General features: G+C 35.6%; 1 protein-coding gene across 1 annotated transcript in view; it reads left to right on the forward strand.

Annotated features, from left to right (window-relative positions):
- STK31 (serine/threonine kinase 31) overlaps positions 1-5,080 on the forward strand; it is a gene marked incomplete at its 5' end in the record, with an annotated part of 87,099 nt that extends 82,019 nt beyond the window's left edge. The window contains 2 exons of the mRNA XM_082632291.1: positions 4,840-4,907; positions 5,027-5,080. The remainder of the gene's footprint in view (positions 1-4,839; positions 4,908-5,026) is intronic.
- Positions 5,081-19,050: the final 13,970 nt, after the last annotated feature.

Here is a 19,050-nt window from a genome sequence, read left to right on the forward strand (position 1 = left end):
TAAAGTAATATGTTAAAGTCTCTAGATGCCTATTCAAAATCTAGTCTTTCTTTCTTCCTTAGTAGTAGATAGCAGTTTTATTCGGGGTGGCAGTGTACTTGGTTAAAAGACTACATTTACCATCTTCTCTATTAGTTGAAGCTTTTTGACTAAATTTTTGCAAATAAGGCTCCTTAAAAGGAGCCGACTTAGCTTGGAGATGTGCCCTTTCACCTTACCCCTTTCCTATTGCCTAGAAGTTAACATGGTGGTTAGAATTTGAACAGTCTCCTTGGATCATGAGGTGACCTTGAGGAAACTCATGAAACTAAGATGATGGAGCAGCAAGTTAGAAGGAGCTGATGTTCCTAATAATTCTGGAGCCTTTGTACTAGTCTCAAGATTTCATGTTATTTGAGAGAATAAACCCTTACATCAGAGTGTGGTCCCTATATCAGCAGCCTCAGTATCACCTGGAGGCTTATTTGAAATGCAGATTCTCAGCTCCACTCCAGATTTTTTAAATGAGAATCTCTGGGGTTGGGTGGAGCCTGGCAATCTGTGTTTTAACAAGCACTGTTAAGTCATTGTAATACATACTAAGGAGAACTGTTGCCACACATTCAAGCTATTGTTCCATTTTGGGTTTCTTGTTTTATAGTAGAACTTAATTCTACCTGATTAATAAAGACACAGCAGTTAGGTTTAAAACAAACTTGGATAATTTAAAGGGGCAAAGAATAGATCACTTTACTTATACTCACTATTTTAAATAAAGAATTAGATTATCATTTTCCAAATGTGTTCTGCTGAATGAACACTAGTCCCTTGGGATGTTCATTACAAAAAGAATTCTGTGATTAGTTGTTTGGAAAATAATGAATCCTAAATTGGAGATTGATCATGCATATTAGAGGGTAAAGTTTCTAAAATGTTTTCCAGAAAAGAAACCTGTTTAGTTTTATTTAGCCAGCATATACCAAAATTGACAATGAGACCCCCTTTTTTTTCACATAATACCTAGCAACTTCTCTCTTGTGAAACTAGAGTTTCAGATTTTGTGGCATACCAAGTTAGATAGTACTTATTTTTATTTCTTGTTTTAAAATGTCAAGTGTTAATGTGTGGCAGAAAGAGACAAATTCATGTGTCTCTTCAATGCCACAGGTGTTTCTTGAGATATGTGTATATCTGTGTAAGGGCAATACAGAGGCAAAAAAATGTGTTCACGGTCCTGTGGGCAGTCTGAGAATAATGCAGTATGTAATAAGCTACAAGAACGAAATGTATGTCATCACAAAGAAAAGGAAGGGAAGAGAGGAATAATGAGGTTGGAGGATAGCTGTTTGACTCATTTTAGAGATGCAGTAGTATTCTGCTTACTTAGAACTGGAAAAAGGTATTCCATACAAAGGAAATTAAGAAAGCTCAAAAGGTAGATTTGGGAAAGGGCAAGAATTTGGCTGGAGTATAGGATATTCATGGGGTAGCTGAGAAGAAAAGCTTAGGAAGGTATTTTTGGGGGCAGACCATAGAAGGTCGTGAGTTGCTTATAAGAGATGGGACTCTATTATAAATTTATGAGCAGCTGAATCACACAGTCATGTTTATTTTAGAATAAAATAGCGAACTAGAGAGGATGATTTGGGAAATAATGGAAATAAAGAAAAGTCAAGGATGGCATATTTCATTAAAGTAATTGAGGCAAAGAAAACATCTTGTTTTAGATCAAAGTATTGAAAAGGAGAGAATTAAGAGTATAAACTGTTCCTCAAAAGAAATTTATGGGGAACCTCTGGTCCATTTCATAGATTTCATAGTATCAGTGCTAAGTCATTTCAGTGTATATTTAAATGTCAGTATTTGTTAAGTTTCCTTTTAGCATCTCTCTTTTAACTCAACAAATGACATGCTTTATCATTTCTTAGTTGTTAGTATAACCATATCTTCTGCCATCAAAACTACATGTGGAAGCAGTTCTGGAATGTAAGGACCTCTGAAGATCTACTCCTCCATAAAAGCAACAAGAACACTGGCAAAAACTGTCAAATGAAGCTAAGTTGCACATGAAAAGAATACAGACTTCACAGAATTAGTCCAGGAAAGTCACTAAGCAAACATCGTCATCGTCATCAATAACAACTAGCAATAACAATCTCTGTGTTGGTGGTGGTGGGGGAATATGATTTTCAAAGTTGGAAATTGCTACGTTTAAAATGTCCAGTTTTGTACAAAAAAAAAAAAAGTGAGGCATGAAACAGGAAAGTATGGGTCTGTATGCAAGGAAAAAAAGCAACCAGTAAAAACTGTCCCAGAGGAAGCTAGATGTCGGACTTTAAGTTCACGAAGACTTTATATCAACTATTAAAATATGTTCAAAGAACTAAAGGAAATCATTTCTAAGAATTAAAGGAAAGTGTGAGAATAATGTTTAACCAAATAGAGAATGCCAGTAGAGAGATAGAAATTATAAGAAAGAACCAAATATAAATTGGGGAGCTGAAAAGTACAACAGCCGGAATAAAAAATTCATGAAAGGGGCTCAACAGAAGATTTGAGTTAACAAAAGAAAAGATCGGTGAACTTAAAGGTAGGCCAATTTAGGGGCTTCCCTGTTGGTGCAGTGGTTGAGGGTCCGCCTGCCGATGCGGGGGACGCGGGTTCGTGCCCCGGTCTGGGGGGATCCCACGTGCCGCGGAGTGGCTGGGCCCGTGGGCCGTGGCCACTGGGCCTGCGTATCCGGAGCCTGTGCTCCGCAGCGGGGGAGGCCACAGCAGTGAGAGGCCCGCGTACCGCAAAAAAAAAAAAAAAAGGTCAATTTAAGTCATCTAGACTGAGGAACAGAAAGAAAAAAGAGTGAAGAAAAATGAAGAGACTAAGAGGCCTATGAGACACCATCAAACATACCAACAGCATAATGGGAGTCTTAGAAGGAGAGAAGGAAAAGGGACAGAAAGAATATTGAAGAAATAATGGCTGAAAAATTTCCAAATTTGACAAAAAACATAAATCTACATAATCAAGAAGCTCATCAAATTCCAAGTAGGATAAACTCAAAGAGACTGACAACTAGACACATCATAAGCAAACTACTTAAAGCTAAAACCAAGGACAGAATCTTGAAAGTAGCAAGAGAGAAATGATTTACTGATTACAAGCATCCTCAATAAGAGCAACATCTGATTTTTCATCAGAAATAAATGGAGGCTAGAATTCAGTTGGATGATGTATTCAAAGCATTAAAAAAAAGCCTTGTCAAACAAGAATTGTATATCCAGCAAAAATGAAGGAGATATTAAGATTTAGATTTATGATGTTAAGCCATTCCTAGATAAACAGAATTTGTTACTAGAACATCTGCCCCACAAAAACAAAAAAAGGGGTCTTTCAGGCTGAAATGAAAGCACACTAGATGGTAACTTCAGTTCACACACAAAAACAAAGAGCACTGGTTAAGGAAAATACATGGGTAAATATAAAACACAGTATTAATGTATTTTTGTTTGTAACTCTTCTTCTATCTGATTTAAAAGAAAATTGCATAAAGCATTAATTATAAGACTGTGTTAATGACCTTATGATGTGGAAAGATGTAATTTTTCTGACAAAGGAGAGGGGAGAAAATGGAGGTATATTGGAGCAAAGTTTTTGTTTGCTATTGAAATTAAGTTGGTATTAATCCAAACTAGATTGATTTAAGTTAAGATTTTAATTGTAATAACTGGTACAACCATTAAGAAAATCAGAAGTATGGTTCATTAAGAAAATCAGAAGTATTGTAGAGGAAACAACAAAGGAATGGTACACTAGAAATACCTAACAATAAAGAAGACAGTGGTGGAGATACAGAGAAAAAAGATACAAGACATACAGAAAACAAACAGCAAAATGAAAGCTGTAAATCTGCTATAGTAATTACATTAAGTACAAGTGTATTAAATTTTCCAGTCAAAAGATAGAAACTGGAAAAATATATTTTAAAATATGATCAAATTACGTGCTGTCTATAAGAGATGCAGTTTTAGTGTCATAACCAAAGAGTGGTGTTGACACCTTCAGATCAGCATGAGGGAGTGAGTATCTTTCCATTCATATTGGCCAAGCTGACATCTAGAGTGTGAGCACGTGCTGGAAACTCTGTTGCCTAGAGTATGGAATTCAGTCAGATGGCGTCATTCTTGGCAGAAAAAAGGATCAGTAGGAAAATGCTAAAATAGAGCATATGAATGCATCTTTTGTGAGACAAGAGCTGGGAATCATGTGCCCAGAGCACTCTTCCCAACCTAGAACCAACTGTTAGAGATGGGATTCATACAGGGAAGTACCAGTCACTCTTTTACCCAGAGCAGCATGTTAGCAGAAAGGAGGGTAGTGGGAACAACTATGTCTGAGGTCACTATGGGGTCAGAGATTGTCTGCCTTTGACTAGAGAGCATCAGAAAGCTGACAGAAATGTTTCTGACTTTCTGAAGCTTTGGAGGAAGCATTGAATCAGGATTTACATCTCTTAATAGAGTGGCTCATGATAGAATGTAGTTGGAAGACTAAATAGAGTTATCTGTATATTCAGCCTTCAGTATCTTCACTGCTGTAGAGCCTTACAGCTCTATTTTTAGAGCACACAGACTGTAGCTGCATGGTAGACAATGAAGCCATCTGTGACATATGCCATCATATGCTTGGTGTGTAATGCTACCTCTTCTGTTAGCATTAATAGGCTGACAGGTCTTCTGTTACTGCTTGCTTCTGGTTTGAAGGGCCTTTGAATGGGTACCTAATTGAATTCCAGAACAAATTAGTACCTTATCTGAGAATATATTTCCCTATGACAACCCTTGCCCCCATCATCTCTGCTGACAGAACCTACCAGGAGCAACTCTCCATTTCAGACATCACTACTGCTTGCTTTGAGTTCTCCAACCAGCTGGGTAAGTGTGATCCTCAACTTGGGAAGTACATGGCCTGCTACCTGCTATACAAAGGGGATGTTGTTCCCAAGGGTGTGAATGCAACAGTTGCAGCCATAAAGTCAAGGAACTCTGTTCAGTTTATAGATTGGCTTCCAAACGGTTTCAAGGTCGCCATCAACAATCAGCCATCCGTGGTGATGCCAGGAGTTAAACTTGGCTGAAGTGCAGAAGGCTATCTGCATGCTGAGCAGCAGCACAGCAATTGTGAAGGCCTTAACCCTACTAGACCACAGGTTTGACCACATGTATGCCAAGAGGGCATTTCTACATTGGTATATCAGAAGAGGTGTGGGAGTTCTCAGACACCAGGGGAAGATTTGGCAGCCTTAGAGAAGGATGGTAAGTAAGTGGGGTAAAGTTTCTGATGCAAATATGATTGGTTATAAAAATGAATAAGCTAAAGTGTTATGCTTTCTTTTTAAGACATTATACAGTTAGTAGGTAGAATTTCCTTGATTAGAAGAAAAAATAAATTAGGCAAGACCCTAAGTTTCACACTATATCAGATGGCTCAATATTAACAATGAGCACATATTTCCTTGTCTATCATTGATATTCAGCACTACTACCTGTGACCCTTCTGTGACCCTTGGAGTCCTTTGAACTACTGGATCACTTTGTGTGTGTGTGTGTGAAAAGGAGAGAGAGAGAATGGAAACTTGGCTTTATCCTTTGCTTTTTTAACCAAGAGACTGTGAAATCCTGTGCAACATTTATGTTTCCTTTCCTGTACATGAGGTAGAAAACTGCACATATAGTTTATTAATGTCATTTCCATATATATATAAAATATATGCAGTATGTGTTACATTGATTAAAGAATTAGAATTTTTTTTAAAGACCCAATTTAGTTTCAAAGATACAAATAGATTAAGAGTAGAGAGATAGAAAAGGTATACCATGCAAACAGTACCCAAAAGAACTGTAGTGCCTACACTAATATCAGACAAAATAGTCTTTGGCAAAAATTATTACTAAAGATAAAAAATATTTTGTAATGGAAAAAAAAATCAATACATCACAAAGATGTGTGCATATATACATCTAACAACAGAGTCCTAAATATATAAAGCAAAACTTGACAGAATTGAAGAGAGAAATAGACAATTCAACAATGACAATTGGAGATTTTGTTACCTCAGGTTTAATAGTGGATTGAATAACTAGGCAGAAGATAAACAAATAGAAGAAATGAATAGCACTATAAATTAAAGGCCAACTTTAAAACACTGTACCCCAAAAGAGCAGAATGCATGTTCTTCTCAGGTGTACATGGAACATTCTACAGGATGGACTATATATGAAATCATAAAACAAGTCTTAAAACCGTTTAAAAGGATTTAAATCATAAGTTTTCTAATCACAGTGGAATGAAATTAGGAATCAATAACAAGGAGATTTAGAAAATTCACAAATATATGGAAATTAAAAAAAACCACTTCTAAATAACCAAGGGATCAAAGAAAGAAATAGCATAAATTAGAAAATACTTTGAGGTGAAGGAAAATGAGAACACAACATACCAAATCTTACAGGATGTAGCTAAAGCAGAGCTTAGAGGGAAATCTATAGCTATAAATGCTTATATTAATAAAGGAATAAGATGTCAATCACTAACCTAACACAGCCTTAGTTTCTATCTAGTTAAGAAATGATAAAATGATGAGCAAACTAAACCAAAAGCAAGCAGAAGAAAGCAAATAGTGAAGATTAAAACAAATAAATAAAGAACATAAAAACAATAGGGAAAATTGAGACCAAAAGTCAGTTCTCTGAAAACATCAACAAAATTGAGAAAAACTTCAGCTAGATGGACCAAGAAAAAAAAAAAGACTCCAGTTATGAAAATCAGTAATTAAAGAAGGGACTTCACTACAGACCTTAGAGAAGTAAAAAAGATTGTAAGGAAGCACTTATACCAACAAATAGATAACGCAGATGAAATGAACAATTCCTAGGAAGACACAAACCTGAAAAACTGGCACAAGAAGAAGAAAATCTGAATAGACCTATAAGGGGAAAGAATTAGTAAATCAGAAAATTCTTACCAAGGAAAGCCCAAACTAAGTGACTGAATGGTGAATTCTACCAGACAAAGATATCACACGCACAAAAAAATCTATAGATCAATATCTCTTATGAATATAGATGCAACATTTCTCAACAAAATACTAGCAGACTAAATGTAGCAACATATACACCATGAACAACAGGGATTTATCTCAAGAATGCAAGGCTGGTTTAATATTTGAAAATCAATCAGTGTAATATACTATATTAATAGAATAAAAACAAAAAGCTTATCTTTTCATAATAGATGCAGAAAAAGCATTTGACTATATCCAATACTATATCCAATAAGTGTTATGATAAAAACACTTAAACTAATAATGAAGAGTTTACTCAACCTGATAAATAGTATCATTAATAACTCATCGCTAGGGCTTCCCTGGTGGTGCAGTGGTTAAGAATCTGCCTGCCAATGCAGAGGACACAAGTTCGAGCCTTGGGCTGGGAAGATCCCACGTGCTGCGGAATAACTAAGCCCGTATGCCACAACTACTGAGCCTGTCCTCTAGAGCCCGCGAGCCACGACTACTGAAGCTGGCGTGCTTAGAGCCTGTGCTCCGCAACAAGAGAAGCCACCGCAATGAGACGCCTGCACACCACAACAAAGAGTAGCCCCCACTCACCACAACTAGAGAAAGCCTGCCTGCAGCGACAAAGACACAGCACAGTCAAAACAAAAAACAAACCAAAAAAACCCTCATAGCTAACATCATACTTAATGGTAAAAGACTGGATGATTTCTCCTAAGATAAGGAACAAGTCAAGGCCTCCGCTCCTGCCACTTCTCTTCGACATTGTACTATTGGTTTTAGCTAGGACAGTTAGACAAGAAAAAGAAATAAAAGGCATCCAGATGGAAAGAAAGGTGTAATACTATTTCTGTTCGCAGATGACTTGGTCTTGTCCACAGAGAATCTTAAGAAATCCATTTTGAAACTTTTAGAAGTAATCAGTTCATCATGGTTGCAGATACAAGGTCATTACATAAAAATAAATTACATTTCTATAGCCTAGAAATTTTTATAACAATTTCGTATACAATATCATAAAAAATAATTAGGAGTAAATTTAACAAAAGAAGTGTAAGACTTGTATACTGAAACTACAAACATTAGTGAAAGAAAGTAAAGAAAACCTAAATAAACTCAAAGATATATTAATGCATCGGAAGACTTAATATTGTTAAGTTGGTAATACTTAATTATCTAGAGATTCAACATAGTCTCTATAAAAATCTTTGCTTCTGTTTTTACAGAAATTAACAAGCTGATCCTAAAATTCACGTGGAAATGGAATGGACCCAGAATAGCCAAAACAATACTGAAAAAGGAGAATAGGAGGAATCACACTCCTAATTTCCAGCTTACTATAAAGCAGTAATAATCAAGACTGTGGATGCTGGAATAAGGATAGATATGTAGATCCATGGAATAGGATTGAGAGTTTCTATCTATCTATCTGTCTATCTATCTATTTATTTATGGCTGCATTGGGTCTTCATTGCTGCACAAGGCCTCTCTCTAGTTGCAGTGAGTGGGGGCCACTCCTCGTTGCGGTATGTGGGCTTCTCACTGCGTTGGCCTCCCCCGCTGCGGAGCACAGGCTCTAGGCGCGCGGGCTCAGCAGTTGTAGCCTGTGGGCTCTAGAGCACAGGCTCAGCAACTGTGGCACATGGGCTTTGCTGCTCTGCAGCATGCAGGATCCTCCCGGACCAGGGGTTGAACCCATGACCCCGCGCTGGCAGACGTATTCTCAACCACTGCGCCACCAGGGAAGCCCAGGAGAGTTTCCATTAAATTACAATATTTTGTGCTTCAAAAGACACTATTGAGGGCTTCCCTGGTGGCGCAGTGGTTGAGAGTCCTCCTGCCGGTGCGGGGGACACGGGTTCGTGCCCCGGTCCAGGAAGATCCCACAGGCCGCGGAGCGGCTGGGACCGTGAGCCATGGCCGCTGAGCCTGCGCATCTGGAGCCTGTGCTCCGCAAAGGGAGAGGCCACGATGATGAGAGGCCCGCGTACCGCAAAAAAAAAAAAGAAAAAAGACACTATTGAGAAAGTGAAACGACAACCCACAAAATGGGAGGAATATTTTCAAATCATGTATCTGCTAAAGGTCTTGTAGTTAGTGTGAGAACTCCTACAACTGAATAATAAAAAGACAAACCAATTAAAAATGGGCAAAGGCTCTGAACGGATATTTCGCCTAAGAAGATATACAAATGGCCAATAAGCACATGAGAAAATGTTCAACATCATTAGTCATTAAGGAAATGCAAATCAAACTACGAGATACAACTTCATACCCACTAGGATGGCTAGGATTAAAAAGTCAGATAATGACAAATGTTGGGGAGGATGAGGAGAAAGTGGAACTGCTGGTAGAAGTGTATAGAGGTACAACTGCTTTGGAAAACAGTTTGGCAGTTCCTCAAAATGTTAAACATGGAATTACCATACAACCTGGGAATTTAATGCCTAGCTAATTACTCATTAGTCATGAAAACCTGTGTTTACACAGAAACCTTGAACAATTATTGCAGCATATTCTTGGTAGCCAAAAAGTGGAAATAATCCAAATATCCATCTGTTGATGAATGGATAAACATAATGTGGTATATTCATACAATGGAATGTTATTCAACAATAAAAAGGAATAAAGTATTAATACATGCTACAACATGGACAAACCTTGAAAACATAAGTGAAAAAAAACTCAGTCATAGAAGACTGCATACATTTATCTGAACATTTCATATCTGGGCATTATGGAATGTTCCAAATAGGTAAATCTATAAAGACAGAAATTAGTAATTGCCTGGAAATGGAGGTAGAGGGTAGAGGGTATGACTGCTAATGGGTGTATGATCTTTTTTGGTGTGATAGAAATAATCTCTAATTAGATAGTGACGATGGTTTCCCAACTCTGAATATACTAAAACCACCGAATTGTTTACTTTTTTTAAAGGGTAAATTTTATGGTACATGAATTATACCTCAAAAAGCTATTATATAAGAAAAAATACACATATGGGTTCATTCAATAAATATTTGAGGGATTCCTGAATGTCAGTCATCTTATGTTGCTTTGTTATTTTCTACTAATCCAACTGTGTGTGAGTCACCTACTTTTTCTCCTGGTTTGTGATTCTCAAGCCTAAATCTGCATAAGAATCATCTGATAATCTTTTTAAAAAATTCAAGTTTCCTAATGTCTGTACCCAGAGATTCTGCCTCAATATGTCAGAGATGGGACTTGGGAATCTGTATTTATAACAAGTACCCATAATTATGTCTGATGTAGCTACTCTGAGAGGACCACATTTAGAAAAAGTGCTCTAGGAGAATTTTACCAGCCACATTTTATTCATTTATTTTCCTAGTCCCTTCTTAAAGGGACCTTTACTCTCTGCATTGAATGTGTATAGATTAAAACAAAAAAATTAGAATATTTGTCATATTTGTGGAGAAATAATGTATCTCCTAGTTCTAAATTGATTGAAGAAATCATGAAAGTTGAGACTGACAGATGAGAATATATAAAAATCAACATAGTAAAAATACAGGATGAGTGCTGTCCAGAAAAATCTGCATGAGTTTAGAAGACAGTGGGTTAATAGTTATAATGCATAAAGTGATTATTCAAATTTATAAGAAAATTATTAAGATTCCAGTAGATAAATGCAGAAATAAATATGTAATTTTTTTAAAAAAATCAAAGAAGTGTAAATTGTCCTCTGAATAAAAGCAAATTTCATGCTTAGTAAAGCAGCAAAATATTAAAATGGCAAGATCCTATGATATTAGCTAAATTGGTGCTGGTTTTCATTTACGAAAGCAGTGTGAAGTTGGTAGATAGTAGTTTGATCCTATGTCTCATGAGCCATGAAAATGATTCTCTCCTTTGATCCTAATGATACTAGTCTTAAAATTTTGTCTTAGGAACATGATTTAACAGAAATAAAGTTATACATAAATAAATGTTCAGTTGGAAATTGAATAAATATTCAACAAGTGACTTGTTTCATAATTCATTGTACATCAGTATAATAGACTGCTACACAAGCATAAATTATGAAGACACACACATAATGTTCATACATACGGGAAACAATACCTAAAAATGTGCTTGTGAGAAATATAAGGGTAATGAAACATTTTTTAAAGTTCTTCATTTTTTCAACATTTTATTATGAACATTTCCCAACATACTGCGAAGTTAAAAGAATTTTACAGTGACTATTCATATATCATCATTTAAGGTATATCATTAACATGTAGTTATACTTTACCGTATAATTTTTCTTTACCTACCTTAATATTTTTATATTTGTTTCTTATTGAGTTTAAAATTCCCCCCAGTATATTGAGCAGAGTTCCCTGTGCTATACAGTAGGTCCTTATTTGTTGTCTGTCTCAATATTCTATAACAACCTAAACGGGAGAAGAATTTGAAAAACAGAAAAAATAAATAAATAAAAATTTAAAAATTTCCCCTAATTTTCAAGTAATAATATGACATTTACTGAGAAACGCTTATTTTTGATTAACAGGAGTAACTTAAATTTCACTGAAAGGCTTTGAACTCTTGTAAGTATGTATATGGCCACAAGGTGTAGCTCTGTACCTATCACATCCCGGGATACGCATCTGTAAGGAAGGTTGTAGTAAAGGTAACTTCTGAATGCAGTCAGACTTGTTTTGTTTTTTTGAGTGAGGGTACAGTAAATTTCTCCTCCATTAAGATCTAAAGTAATTTAGGTTATATATTTATTTCACTGTTCAAAATGTCTTTGCCACAATTTCTCTTACCTGGAACTTGACTTTCTTACTCCACACCCTCCGAGTCAGAAGTTTTGGGTTATGCAGCAAATATGTTTGTTACTAGCTGTTTGAAATGATAATTTTAAGAAGATTTAAATTAGTCATGGAAATAGAAATTTTCAGACTTTTTTGTACAGTGAAAACTCATCAAAACTATAATTTTTCTTTAGTGTGATTATTTGATTAATGTATGTATTTCTTTAAACTCTATAAGGTTTGGGACTGTACCTAGCACAATGACAGACATTCAAAAAATATTAGTTGAATGATAAATTTAAAGAGTGATTTGAAACTTTTACTGAAGGTTATTTTGTAGGAATTGGTAAACTACCCTTTAAGAAGTATGCTTATTCATTTTAATTTTAATGATAAGATGATTACCTTTAGATATACTTCATAGTTAAAAAATAGCTCCCAGATGAAAATATTTTTCTGTTTTTAGTTGCAAAAAAGAATATACTCATTTTTAAAGGAAAGTAGAGCCTAATTTGTTGAAATCCATTTTAACCAAAAATGCTTTCTCTTCTTCCCCTTCAAGGAATCCTCAGTTTCTCTCTACATTAGATGTCATCAACTGTCAATTTGTTTCTTTATACCAGAGAATAAAATCATGGAGGCAAGAATCCAATAGTATGGTCAGGTAAATCAAACTGTCTACTGGAATAACCAGGGTAAGGGTTTTCCAATTTAAAGTCTTTTTTTTTTTTTTTTTTAAAGAGAATATTTGACAAGCAGTCTATGAAACATAGTAGTCTTTTTCATAAAATAAAGCTATTCAGAGTTAAAGGTCTTGGGGAAATTTTAGTTTAAGTAGAGACGTTCTTAAAGAATTTAATGTCATTCTTTTGAATTTCAGCTAAGATGTTAAAAAAAAAATTCATCAAGGGAAAAGATAAGAACGAACATTTAGAAGGACTCTTATTTTACAGAAAGAAGAGAAATACCAGAGAAACAAGACCACAAAATTACTTAGCTCAAGAATTAAATTATTGACAAACTTTTTGTATTATCCCTGTATACTGCTTTTACATGTGTTCTTTCAACTGTACTTGACAAGGGAGACGAGTCATTATATACAAATAGCCTGAAGGGCTTGGACTTTGAAGGTCTTTACTATTCTTCATTTCCTTAAAAGGTAAGTAATGTTTATATTGCATACCTGTCTTGTATACCCTATCCCTCCTCCTTTCTCTCCTATCTCCTCTTTACCCTTTTTTCTTCTCCCTGCACCTTTTTTTTTTTTAACATTACTAGTTCATTTAGAGGAAGATTAATAGCTGCTGAAAGAATTAAATTGGAAACAAAATATTTCTTGAAGGGCTTCCCTGGTGGTGCAGTGGTTGAGAGTCTGCCTGCCGATGCAGGGGACGTGGGTTCGTGCCCCGGTCCGGGAAGATCCCACATGCCGTGGAGTGGCTGGGCCCGTGAGCCATGGCCGCTGAGCCTGTGCGTCCGGAGCCTGTGCTCCACAACGGGAGAGGCCACGACAGTGAGAGGCCTGCGTACCGCAAAAAAAAAAAAAAAAGAAAAAAAAAAATTGAACTACTTCCACTAAGGTACAGACTTGTTATTACCATCATGTTTCTGTAACTGCCCCCAAATATTATACATATCAATATTTTAACACTTACTTGCTTTTCCTTGAATATCATGATTTATTTTTATCTGATACCAGCTCCATTTATGGCAACTAACTGGTAACTGCAAATTACAATTGCTGTGACAAACTGTATGTGAATAATGCAAGCATAATTTTGGTCATGCTTATTGTACTTGCCTGAGTCATGGCTTGCATCATCTCCTGCAATTCTATTTATGATTCACAAAATTTTATTTCCATATATCCTTTTCAACTTCGCATAAGCATCAGCCATAGCATATAAATATGTGATAACAATTTGCTTTAGTAGGAAAACCCAGATAATTTCTTTTGGCTTCTGTAAGAATTTTCAGCCTTTTCTTTAAAGCAAATAATAAACTTTATGCCCCATTAAATGACTTTTTTTTTCCTGTATGGTAGTGTTTTTTTTTTTTTTTTTTTTTTTTTTCGGTACGCGGGCCAATCACTGCTGTGGCCTCTCCCGTTGCAGAGCACAGGCTCCGGATGTGCAGGCTCAGCGGCCATGGCTCACGGGCCTAGCCGCTCTGCGGCATGTGGAATCTTCCCAGACCGGGGCACGAACCCGTGTCCCCTGCATCAGCAGGTGAACTCTCAACCACTGCGCCACCAGGGAAACCCTGGTAGTGTTTAAAGTCATGCTTAGAGGTTATTTCAAATTTGATTCTTTACTAGTTAATGCACTTGACAAAATTATGTCATTGTATTTTTGCAGGTTAGGGAGGGATGTGGTTTGTTCTAACACGATGATAGCATATTCAGAGTAAAAATCTGAGCCAGGGTAGTCATAGATGACTTTAATGTAATTAACTACATTAGACCCTGATATAACAGTTGATTTTAAAACATACTTTGGTTGTTAGTTTAATCTACTGCTTTCAATTCTCCCCTCCTTTTGTGTTAAAAATTTCTGAAGTCTGGAAATGTTTCATTTATTTCCTATTTTGTTTCATAATTAAAAGCTATGGAGCTCCCCTATGTTCATAGCAGCACTATTCACAATAGCCAAGACATGGAAACAACCTAAATGTCCATCGACAGATGAATGGATAAAGAAAATGTGGTACATATGTGCAATGGAATACTACTCAGCCATTAAAAAGAATGAAACAGTACCATTTGCAGTGATGTGGATGGAATTAGAGATTATCATACTAAGTGAAGTAAGTCAGAAATACCATATGATATCACTTATATGTGGAATTTAAAATATGACACAAATGAACCTATCTATGAAACAGAAACAGACTCACACATAGAGAACAGACTTGGGGTTGCCAAGGGAAAGGAGTTGGGGAGGGATGGACTGGGAGTTTGGGATTAGCAGATGCAAACTATTACATATAGAAAGAATAAACAGCAAGGTCCTACTATATAGTATGGGGAACTATACTCAATATCCTGAGATAAACCATAATGGAAAAGAATGTAAAAAAGAATGTACATATATATATATATTAGCTGCATCACTTTGCTATACAGCAGAAATTGACATGACATTATAAATCAACTATACTTCTTAAAAAAAACCATGTTTATAAAAAATATTATGCTTATAGTCAATTTTAATAGAATATGTGTACATTCATATTTTTATGGAAAAAGATGTATAGATGCATAAAAGCAGGTTTGGAACACTACACACTGAAATGCAAACAGTGAAAAAGAAAGAATAATTCCAAAGAAAATATGACAGTTATATAGAATATACATACATAAAAGTAAAAGTAACAGAAAAAAAAATTGCTATGTAGCATCAGTTACCTCAGTGCAGACGTTAGGGTGGATGGATGCTAGGTATTTTGTCTACATTGTCTTGTTTAATCTTCACAACAACCCCAGAAAGTGCAAATATTATTCCTCTTTTACAGAAAAAGAAGGAAAATGAGGCATGAGTGACTAGGTTTTGGCAAGGATCACATTTATCATCACTGAAATTATATGTGGGACACCAAGATTGATGCTGAAAACACTAAGAGGTATGAGTCTTTGTTTTAGAAAGCCTTCAGTATGCTTGAGACAAGGCATATCTGTGAAGAAAATGAGAGGAGAATCTCTTGCCAAGTGCTGTTAATCCTAAAGTGGTGTCTCCAACAAAAGTGAATCAATCTTGGGGTCAGCGAATCTACCTAAAACTCTGTCTTAGCAGAGGAGTCCAAAATGAAGTGGAACTCTACAATTTTTAGATAAGTCTGTTTATTGCCATTACATTTATTAATTTATTTAATTTTTGGCTGTGTTGGGTCTTTGTTGCTGTGCGCAGGCTTTCTCTAGTTGTGGTGAGCGGGGGCTACTCTTCATTGTGGTGTGTGGGCTTCTCATTGCGGTGGCTTCTCTTGTTGTGGAACACAGGCTCTAGGCACACGGGCTTCAGTAGTTGTGGTGTGCGGGCTCAGTAGTTGTGGCTCATTGGCTATAGAGTGCAGGCTCAGTAGTTGTGGTGCATGGGCTTAGGTGCTCCGCGGCGTGTGGGATCTTCCCAGACCAGGGCTCGAACCCGTGTCCCCTGCACTAGCAGGTGGATTCTTAACCACTGTACCACCAGGGAAGTCTGCCATTACATTCTTGAGAGAGTTAAAATGTATTTCTCCTGATTGTTTTCTTGAAGTGACACTTGAAAGGATAGCGTCTGTACAGGAAATAAAATGCTCTTACTTTAGGTATCAAGTTGTCCATTATTTGACCACTTTGGTAAATGTTTGTTATTTTCAAGTGTAAAGATAATTTTCTTGAATGGCTTGCAGAAAGATTTCACTATACATGTAAAGAAATAAATATTAATTTCTGTGTATGTTTAATTTTTTATCAAAATGTACTATTGTAGGAGATATCCCTTTAACAGAAACAGTTTGTAATTGAAGCTCATTTTCCATGCGAAAGGGACCATTTATGTAGAACAAATAAGTAACTGTAATATGGAATTCGAAATTACCAGTTCTGGTTTGAGTAAGAGATTAAAGTGAGTTTGTTAACTCTCACACCCATATGAGGGAAATATCTCTCAGTTTGAGGGCAAACAAAACACAGTAGGTATGCTGTATAGTTTTTGCTTTCCTTCATTATTATCAGAGTTTGAGAGAAAGGGAAAAGAGGCATTACATGCAGAGAGATTAGAAGGAAGTGTTACCCACCTCAGTGTTCCAAAACTTTTTGTTTGTTATGCACTTTTGAAGAGTAGAAATTTTGGCATTTTATTTAAGGAATTTAGAAGATGGATTTCTTTTTTTCTTAAAAAAGTTTTGGGAAATAGAAAATGCATTTCATGGTTATTGTATTCTTTGCTGTTACTGTTTGACACTTGATTTTTTTGTCTACATTCTCCTTCATACTCAGAGGCTTTCAGTTCTTACGTGTTCTAGCAAATCACGAATTTTGTTTTTTGGAACTGACCAGATGCTCCATCACATCTCTTATTACTAATTTACAGCAAGTTGTATCTTCTCTGTGCTAATCTCTCACATAAAGTATAAGTCTAATACAAATTATTTTAACAGTATATATCCTTATATTTTTACTTGTAGCAAAAGTAAATTTTATATGTATAGTAGTTTACCTGTGAAGGGTTTGTGGTACACGAATGAGCTGTGGCCTATATTACCATAAGCCTACACAGCAAAGGGTGAAGAGACCAACTGGTGCTGAGACAGAAAGCAACTGACCTTTAGGAATTAAGAAACTTGAGACCGTTAAAGACCATGGCAGCCTGGAAGTTGAAAATCAAATTCTGGGTAGAACTTTTGACAATGTTAGGATTCTGACTGAATTGACAAAGGAAATTTTGATTATTTATATATTCCTTTTTAAAAATTAAGAAATGTAAGGTATTAAGTTATACTTTATGTTATTTTATTACTTCTTAGAAGTTATATTTTTTCATATTGTTTATTTTTTACTACCACATGTACACACACATTGGAAAACCTAGAAAAGTTGAAATAAAAGGAAATAAAATAACAAATTTCAATCACTTAAAAGTAATTATTCACATTTTAGTGTTTTCCGTGCAGTTATTCTCCATGCACAGCCTTTTAAAATAATTTGTTATTATATATATTTCTTAGCTCTGCTGGCTGCCTTGCTTTCTGCTGACAAGTTGATACCTTGTTACTGCTCTCATAAGTGGCATTTCTGATGCTGTTTTTCTTAAGTGGCATGTTGAAACAGAAACATGGTATCAAGGTTCCCTGGTGTAATGCCTTTGGGCAAAGATTTGGTCAGATTTTTGTTCTGGGCTCTCTACTCGGGAATGTAGGCAAGATCCCTTCCAGCAACAAATCAGCAATTCCATTATCTGAGTTGGTTAAATAATGTTTTTGGAAATATTCTGAACCCATCAGATTCCTGGAAGAAATAAAATATTGTATTTGAAAAAAAATCTGTTATTATAATACTGTATATATAATTATCTTTTTCTGGTTAAAATTATACCATAACTACTTTTTCATTATTATAAAGTCTTCACAAACTAATTTTTTAAAATGGCTTTAAAGTATTCTTTTAAGTGAGTATATCTTAGGTCATGAAAATATTGTTTGTTTAGTTCACTCTGGAAGGGAGGAGGAGATAACAGGGTTAAGTTAGGTGGACTGGACTTAGAAGCTGGAACAGAAGTCTGGATTCTGAACTGTTAAGTTAATGATTAGACTTACCCAAATTAGAAGCAGCTTAAAGATCAAGGTCCAGGACAAGATTAGCAAAAACTATAATGCTACCTGACTGCTCCATGGCAGATCTTTAGTAGATTATGGCATTCCTTCCCGTGAACCTAGATACTTTTGCCATTGCAGGTTAGGGATTTAAGAAATTCAGTTTTTAGGTAAAAACTAAGGATCTGAAATTAGAGATTGCAATAACCAGATCTAATGTATCAAAAAGAAGATGCAAAAATCTAGAACTCAGAAGTGGAGAGAGCCAGGTAGCATAAGAAATCAGAACACAGGAATCTGAGCTAGGGGTAAAGGTGATTTTCCTACTGACTCTCTTGTACTAAATGTATTTTTTCTAAATGTATTCAAGAAGTCTCTGCATGGTGATACAATTAAAGGGAAATGATAAGGTTATATTAAGATAGTGATTTTAATAGTAATTTTTTCTCTTAAGTTTCTAAATTTTCTGTAATATGAATATATTTACTGTTATGATTGAAATAATTTATAAGTATTATTCAAATAAGTTAAAGAATATCACCTATATTGAATTAGAAAACAAAAATTCCATAGTAGATAATAAGTGTTGTAAATGTATATATCTGAATTAGCTCTGGACTTGGGGTCACAGGAATTAGGTTTTAGGCCAACCTATACCATTACTATGTATGATTCTGACTCCAATTCTGATGTATGTTTTTTTTCCCACCCACCATGCAATTCTCTGACACCAGCTAGGTGTCCTATAATTCACCTCAATTCTAATACTATAGTTGACTGAAAAAAAAAAGCACAACTGGGACTTCCCTGGTGGTCCAGTGGTTAAGACTTCACGCTTCCACTGCAGGGGGCATAGGTTCGATCCCTGGTTGGGGAATGAAGATCCCGTATGTCAAACGGTGTGGCCAAATAAATAAACAGGTAAATAAATAAATAAATGCTCTT

The sequence above is a fragment of the Mesoplodon mirus genome (genome assembly GCF_964341445.2).
Source record: "Mesoplodon mirus genome assembly, chromosome: 9".
NCBI lineage: Eukaryota > Metazoa > Chordata > Mammalia > Artiodactyla > Ziphiidae > Mesoplodon > Mesoplodon mirus.